The sequence below is a fragment of the Cynocephalus volans genome, chromosome 11 (genome assembly GCF_027409185.1).
Source record: "Cynocephalus volans isolate mCynVol1 chromosome 11, mCynVol1.pri, whole genome shotgun sequence".
NCBI classification, from domain to species: Eukaryota; Metazoa; Chordata; class Mammalia; order Dermoptera; family Cynocephalidae; genus Cynocephalus; species Cynocephalus volans.
Genome location: NC_084470.1, coordinates 102,453,435 through 102,461,432, shown reverse-complemented (window position 1 = coordinate 102,461,432; position 7,998 = coordinate 102,453,435). Strand labels below are relative to the sequence as shown.

The window sequence follows — 7,998 nt, the reverse complement described above, 5'->3', positions numbered from 1 at the left end:
GTCTACTCCTCTCTCCCAGCCCGCTCCTTTAAATCAACACAATTAATTTAAAATCATTCACAAGACCTGATAAAGATAGCACACAAGAAAATGACACCTGGGGCTGCCTGGTTAGTTCAGTTGGTTAGAGCACAGCCTTGTAACACCAAGGTCAAGGGCTGGATCCCCATACTGGCCAGCTTCCAAAAAAAAAAAAATAGAAAATGACACCTGAATGTTACTTAAAAACTTAGATGAAAAATATCCTAAACAAAATATGATCAAATCCAGTCCAGCAGTGATTTTTTAAAAAGTGCATCATAAAGTAAGTTTTATCTTAGATTTAAGAATGGTTACTCAGGAAATGATTAGTTAATAGGAAAACTATCGATGAAATGCATTATCTTAGACTACAGAAGAAAAGCCGTGAGATCATTTTGGCTCAATAGATGCCAAAATGTGACAGAATTTGACATCCACTCATGATTTTTAAAAAGTACTTTTTAAAAAAGTACTTTTTTAAGCTGATAAACTGTATCTGCCAGAACATATAACAATCATCCTGTGATTGAAGAACATCACATGAAACATTTGAAGCATCCCATTAAGTTTAGGAATATGATATGGATGTCCATCATCACTGATACTATGCAACACCATTCTGATCACTGTAACCAGTACAATGAAACAGGAGAAAGGAATCTCTACTATGAATATTAGAACAGGTGGTCAAGATGGCGGAATAGATGGTTCTCAGCGTCACTCTCTCCCACAAATCAACCAATTTACAACTATTAAAAGGCAACAACAGTCAAGCAGGGGCTACTAGATCTCAGGGGAAGAGGAGAAGAGACCTACTGAGTGCATGAAGGCGAGAGAAGCCATGATGAGAGAAAAAAAAGAACCGTTCCTACCATTTTGAGCCACAGCTTATTCAAGGTTGGAGCTGGTGAGCACACAAAGCAGGAGCCAGCAAAAGCCACAGCTGTGCCCTTCCTATGAAGTTGCTTGGAGTCAGCAGGGGAGAAGAGGGCCTTGGTGGCCCCCAGGACAGCAAGACCACTAACAGGGTTCTCGTGGACCCACATAGGGGTGAAGAGCCATAACAAGTGAAAAAAGGAGCCACTCAGAGGCCAGTGAGTCATTGCAAGGGACCAGCAGCACGGCCTGTCCCAAGGGAAGTGTTTAGAATGTGGGCAGTGGTGAGATGGGCACACCAGGGGAACACTGGGACATAGCAAGGACAGCTGATCTGCCCCCCAATCAGCATAGGCCCACTCAGTGGAGACTGGTCAGGAATATAGAACTGCACGGGGAGCAGTTTGCTGAAAAGCCTCAGGCCCAGACCAGAGTATCTACACAACCCCGGTGTATTGGACCTCTTCATAAGACCCAGAAGTACCTACAAATTCATCCATTAAAATCTGAGCTGCACAAAAAGGCTTCCCCAGGGAATCAGCAGCAAAGCAACAATTTAGCTCAACCACAGAGTTCAAGTGCGTGTCCCCACAGGAAGTTCCCCCATTTTAGAAGTAAGCAAGGGCAACATATTAGTTCCAGTGCAGAGTTTAAGTGGTGGGAACAGAGAATAATCCAACACAGAACTGAAAGAAAAAACAAAATACCCAGAGACCAGAGACAAATTTTGATATTAACTAGTAAAGATCTCACTTCACCTAAGAACACCTATAAAACCTAGAAGGACCAGAAGCCCCCTGGGCCCCCAAGCCAGGAGGTGGGTAGGGTCAGGGGCCTCAGCCGTGACCCCTGACACCTGCAACCAGTCCAGCAACAACCACCAAGCCATCACAGGAAGTACCCTGGGTTCCGGGGCTGGGGCAGTAGTGGGCCAAGGGCTTCTTACACGACCCCCCGGCATCTGCATTTAGCCCGTCAATGACCAAGCCACCACTGGAAGCCCCCTGGTCTCCCCTGCAGGAATGAGGGGAGTACCACAGGCCTTAAACACACCCCCTCCTTCTCCCACCCTACTTCCTTCCCCCTTTCCCTGTCTACCTCTCACCCAACTGCTATGTAACAACATCTTACAATGTAAAAACAGATGGAGCTGGGGCCTGACCCCTCCTCCCACAACCAGGTAAGGAGCACACCAAAAACACCACTTCCATGTGGCCTACCATAGCCAACACAATAGCCGTGGCTGTCACAAAATCAGCTAAATGCCACAACCACCTGGCAGATGGCTCACCAGCCACTTGAGTGCATTGACACAAGGAGAGTCACAGCGGAGACCAAAGAAGAGAAGACGATGTCTCTCCACAAAGCCCATTCCAGATTGATAGAAGCAGCATCTACTCTACGACCATAGTGGGGGACCTGAACACACCTCTCTCAGCACTGAATCTAGGCAACAAATCAACAGAGTAACCATTACTCTTTCAGAAGGAGAGAAGTAGTCTCGGGTTATCAGAGGTCGGGGGGAGGGAGAGGGGGATGGGGAGAGATTGGATAAGGGGCATAAAGGATAAGTACAATTTGTAATAATGCATATGCTAATAATATTGATTTGATCAACATACATCAATATTGAACCTCCAAAATTTGTATAATCAATTATGATTCAATTTAAAAAGTATTAAAACAGGCAAAAATATCACTAGTTTCAGAAAATACTATTGCCTACCTAGAAAATCCAAGACAGTTTACTGAAAGACTAATGGAACTAAGAAGAAAATTAACCAAGGAAGCAAACTGAAGGTTAAAGAGTTAAATCAGTTACCATGATCACGCAGTTAGCAAGTAGCAGAGCCCTGACTCTAACTTGGGTCTACATGCTATGAAAGCCCAGGCTCTGAACCGTTACCTGCAGTGCTTCCCTCCCCATAAATGTTAGCTCTAACTCTAGCTAACTCCAGGAGAGCTGAGATCTCAATTCTTTGGAGGTCTGTTTTTGCATTCCATAAAACTCTTTTAGAAAATACAAAACCAATAAACCAGAGCTTACCTTCTAGCCAGAAACTTGCAATTAGCTAGTATATGAGGTCTTAGAAATGACAAGTTTTTCCTGCTATATACTTCCTGATAAATCACCACCCAATCTTCCAATTCAACACCGCAGGGTAAGTAAATCATTGGCAGAAGATTACAAGAAGTTCCCAGGAAACTCCTCCCATTCCTAAGTTCCCCCAAACATAGACATTTGGGGACAATAGGAGGTTAACAAGATTTTTCAGGTGACTCACGCACTAATCCTGCCTGTTCATGGACCTATCACCAGGGCTATTGGGGGACCATTTCACCTGGAGAAAATTATATTGTAGCATAGCCCTGGGGCCAACAGATCCTGCATATGATCAGCTTATCTTGAATCAAAATCATGGACAGAGACTCAGGAAAGCTTTTTCACCAGACAATCCTGTAAGTTGGTCCAAACGCACCCTTTGGAAACACAAATCGTGATTAAAAGTAAAGAAATCCCATCGCCATAAATAAACAATGGACAAACCCCAGTAGTCCAAAGTCCCAGTGATCTGGAATGAGAATTAATTCCCCAGTGTCAGTTACAGTGGCTATTGGAGGGATCCTTTTGCCCTGAGGTCCCCCTTATGGGGTATGAGACTCCCCCTGGTCTCATGAACTTCATCGCCTTTCACTGATGTGGCAAGTTCTACATCTCCCAAAATATTTGCACTCTCCTGTGGTCTATTTCCCATCGCCCCTGAAATGAGCACTTAGCAATCCTTTTCAAAGCTATCATCTGCTCAGAGGGTCACCTGTCTTCAGCCTAGAGCCTCCCCTTGGCTACAAACAGGTATCCAGTTTCCCCTAGGTGCTCTGATGTGAACAGGGAAATCCCCTCTTGCACACTTTGGATCCTGACGTACCAGGTCCTGCATCAAGGGAGTTAAAACTGTCATACTTGTTGATGGCTTCTGGCTTTCTATGTGCCTGAGGATCCCCAGAAATAGCTCTTGGGTCTACACACACCTCTTCCATTTGGAGCTGAATTTCTTCTCTGGACTTCATCAATTCTGGACTCAGAGGTGCCTTGGCATCTTTCCAAAGTTCTCTGGCACTGGATAGATTGGTTGTCCTTCCCACAAGGTGGAGTGGGAGGAGATTAGTGCTCCTGCTCCCCACTCTTGGGTAACTAGAGGGCTCCATTCCTGGGAATGAGGCATTCCTAGTGCCTGAGTCTCAGGTAGGCCACACCTCTCAGAGCCTTCCAAATGCTTGCCCAGTGGCCAAAACCATTGACCAAGCAATCAACGCAAAGAGCAGTGAAGTAGTTAATGGTCTTTGTCAGGCAAGGGAGAGATGTGGGCATCAGTGATGTGGTGAAATCCTAAGCACAAAAAGCAGGATCTGTCTGAACAAGGACCAAGTGAGGGTCTGATGGAAACAGCACTGAGCTTGGAGTTGCACCTCTAGCCACCACAGCTGAGGACACCAGACAAGTCCTTAAACTGTCCAGAACCTCAGTTCCCTTGTAAAGTGCAGAAAATAACTGACTTCAGGCTCATTGTGAGGAGAAAGGGCTCTGTAAACCAAAGAAGCAACTCTCACCTTCCCCCAAGGAAAAGAGGAGAAAAGTAATAGAATACGAATAACGTAGATGTTATTTGGACTTCCTGATAACAAACATTAAACTGTCTTGTTTTTTCAGATGAATGAAATCTACTTCTATTACCTTTAAGAAGGAAATCGTCAACGCTCTGTGAGAGGTGATGAGATGAGTGCAGAAGCCAGGTCACTGGTACTTGGGGCCTCTTTCTGAGAAGGCCTGCTGTCATCTGAGCCACTCTACCCAGAAATTCCCAGGGCTGCCAAATCCATCCTTCAGCCTTTGCTTTGGTGTGAAGAGCTCTCCTTCTGCTCTCCGTTCTGCCTTGCCTGGCTGTACCACGCTCACTTTCCTCTGTTCAGGCAGATGACACTGCTCCAGCTCTTAATCTGGACTCCACAGATCCCTAGAGGTTGCAAGGAAACCCTGAAACCTGGGGCCACACCTGTGTCAGTACCTTAACCCTGGATGCCAATTACCCACAGCCCCTCCTACATAACACCTTCCCTTAGGAATGTCACTGCTCTTTGACCCTCCATGACATTAACTCTGCTCAAAATTTCACAAGATTTCTTCACTACACACTCAGGCCTTCTCCAACCAACCAAGCAACCCCTAAGAGCCCTAATGTAGATGTACAAGTGGAGATGTATAAAGACCCATCTACTGGTCTTTGAGCAATGGATGTCTCTGAATACACTGGTGACAATCCCTATGCATCCAAGTGCTGGCTACTTTCCCAGGAATTTCTACCTCATGTGAGACTTCTTACTTCCTCCATTATAACCTAAGCCAGACCTGGTCAATCCAACAGACTGTGGAGCCTGCGTAACTGCTACAGACTGATGAGACCTTAGAAAATGTGGACTGGTTTAGCCCCAAACAAATGAACAGGATAGAAAAAAACCTCTGAGTCCAGTGTTCTTTCTATTTTACAGTGCTGCTCTTTGGATGTTTGGAGCTAGTGTAAAGAAAAGACAGGCCAAGGAGAAAAACCACGGAACTGGAGCAGAGATTTCACCAACTCTTCAGCCCTATGGATAACCTCTGATAACCTCAATTGGAAATAGTTCAATGTTTGGGGCTAAACTCCCGCTCCTATAAAGGACCCGCTGTATCAAGAAGGGGAAGTTAAAGGAATTTTTAACAATAAATGTTTGTTAAATTGAATTGCACGTGAAAAGCACACCTCTTAATCCTGTAGATTCTTTGAACTCAGATCTGTTGCAAAAGGAAATGTTCAAGCCAGCAATACTTGTCCTATTTACTTTGGAGCCTTTGGAACCACAGTTCCAGTTTTTAACATATTTGTTAAGCAAGTGGGATTGATAATCTTGTTAAAGAATTCAGCTATTAACAGGGCAAAACCAATACACAGAGCAATGTCTTACCAACATTGCAAATTCTTTTCACCACTGCTCTGAAGCTGGAACAAAGACTGGAGTGTTGGGTTTCCATGAATGGGAAGGAGATAACTGGACAGATGCATTTCACTGCAGAGTGAGAAAAAGCCCATAGCATAAAACGGGAACCCATGGAGGAATAATAAAAGAACTGATAAACATTGAAGAGTGACATTATCAATATTAAATCCTGAAAAAAATATTTTTTTACTAAAAATCAGTGAGCTAGTGCCAGAGTAAAATCCCTTGTCCTATAGCAATATTTTAATAGTTCTGCGTTTCCTAGAAAATGATCTAGCCTTGAGTTTCTAGCAATAATGCTTCTGCTATCCACTCAGCCATGCCAGTCAAACATGCCCCTGTGCACAAAACCTTATACAACTATCAAGAATATGCTTCTGGGTTTGTTCTGGAAATTACTGTATTCACACTCGTCATTCCCTCTCCCCCTTTTTAAAAAAAATTTACTTGCAGATAAAAGAGGAGGTAGGGATAAGGGCAGGCAGGTAGGAGAAATACTGTTCTCAGGGAACCAGTTGTGTCTCAGAGACCACTTTCTAAGGCTGAAAAGCAGGGTCTATAAGAAACCTACAGAAAACAGTGACATCTTTCTGAGAGTGAAGAGCCGTTTGAAGGAATTTTGCTGTTAAGTTCTATGAGCCAGGGTGTAGTTCGTTCTCCCTGTAAGGAATTGGGAACATCTTAGGGACACCTATGCTAAGTGTCCACATAGCACAAGATGTTTATAAAGACTGTGTGTCTGTTGGAATAAGTGCTTCCCAATATGGCTGGAAGAAACTGTAATGAGCAAAATGTTTGTGTTTCCCCCAAATTCATATGTTGAAGCCCTAACCCCCAATGTGATGGATTCAAAGGAGGGGACTTTGGAGATAATTAAGTTTAGATTAGATCTATTATAAGAAGAGGAAGACACAGAGATTTTTCTGTGTCCACATGTACAAACCAAAGAAAGGCTATGTGAGCACACAGTGAGAAGGTGGCTGTCTACAAGGCAGGAAGAGAGCCCTCACCAAAGCCCAAACCTGCCGGGGCCTTGACCTTGGACTTCCAGCCTCCAAAACTGTGAGAAATAAATGTCTGTTGTTTAAGAAAATCAATCCGTGGTATTTTGTTATAGCAGCCTAAGATAACTAAGTCAGAAACCCCACGATAAGCAGCTTCTCTCTGATACCCTTACACATGTTTTCATGGGACTCTGTTCTTGAGCCATGGGTGAGGGGCTCTTAGGATTTGGAGAATTGGTCCACAGCAGCCACTGAGGAGCAGCAGCCATGGCTCTGTGCTACTCTATGTCCATGGGCTCCAACAAGGGCCATAAGGTGACCAAGATCTTGAGTAAGCTGAGGCTCAGCCACTGCTGTGGGCACCTCGCCAAGCACACAAAGTTCCTGTAGGACCTGATCCGAGAGGCATGTGGCTTTGCCCCATGGGAGCGCCACACCATGGAGCTGCTCAAGGTCTCCAAGGACAAACGGGCCCTCAAGTTCAACAAGAAAAGGGTGGGGACATACTTCCATGGCAAGAGTAAACGAGAGGAACTGAGCAACATCCTGGCCACCATGAGGAAAGCAGCTGCCAATCCCTCTGTGCAGAAAAAAACTTTTATAGAAAAACAAAAGATTTGGAGAATTGAGGCTAGACCTCAGTGGGGAAGGGGCAACTTCATCTGCAACGGAAATCCATAACAGGTAGAACTGTCTTCCTTACCTGGATTCTGCCTTTCCTTCCTTTATTTGTTACACACACACACACACACACACACACACACACATCCTCTGGTTATGTCTTCTCTTTAAATGAAGATACCTGATCTCCCTTATCTCAGTGCCTGATAATCACCGTGCACCCAGTTACCCAAGTCAGAAACCAGATAGTCATTCCTCAGTCTTCTGTCTCCTTACCCCTTGCATAAAAACTATGTAAGTTCAGGTCCTCCAAGAAGCAGACACCAGGATGACCAGGATTTTTTGAGGAGAAATGCCTTTGTGAGAAAAAAATTGGAAGGGAGCTGTGTAAGACCAGGACATCGATCAGATCACAGTGCAAGTCCGAGAGAAGCTTGAGGGAAAG

General features: G+C 44.6%; 1 pseudogene; it reads left to right on the top strand.

Annotated features, from left to right (window-relative positions):
• Positions 1–7,199: 7,199 nt before the first annotated feature.
• Positions 7,200–7,613, top strand: LOC134390178 (large ribosomal subunit protein eL36-like; annotated as a pseudogene).
• The last annotated feature ends 385 nt before the right edge of the window (positions 7,614–7,998 follow it).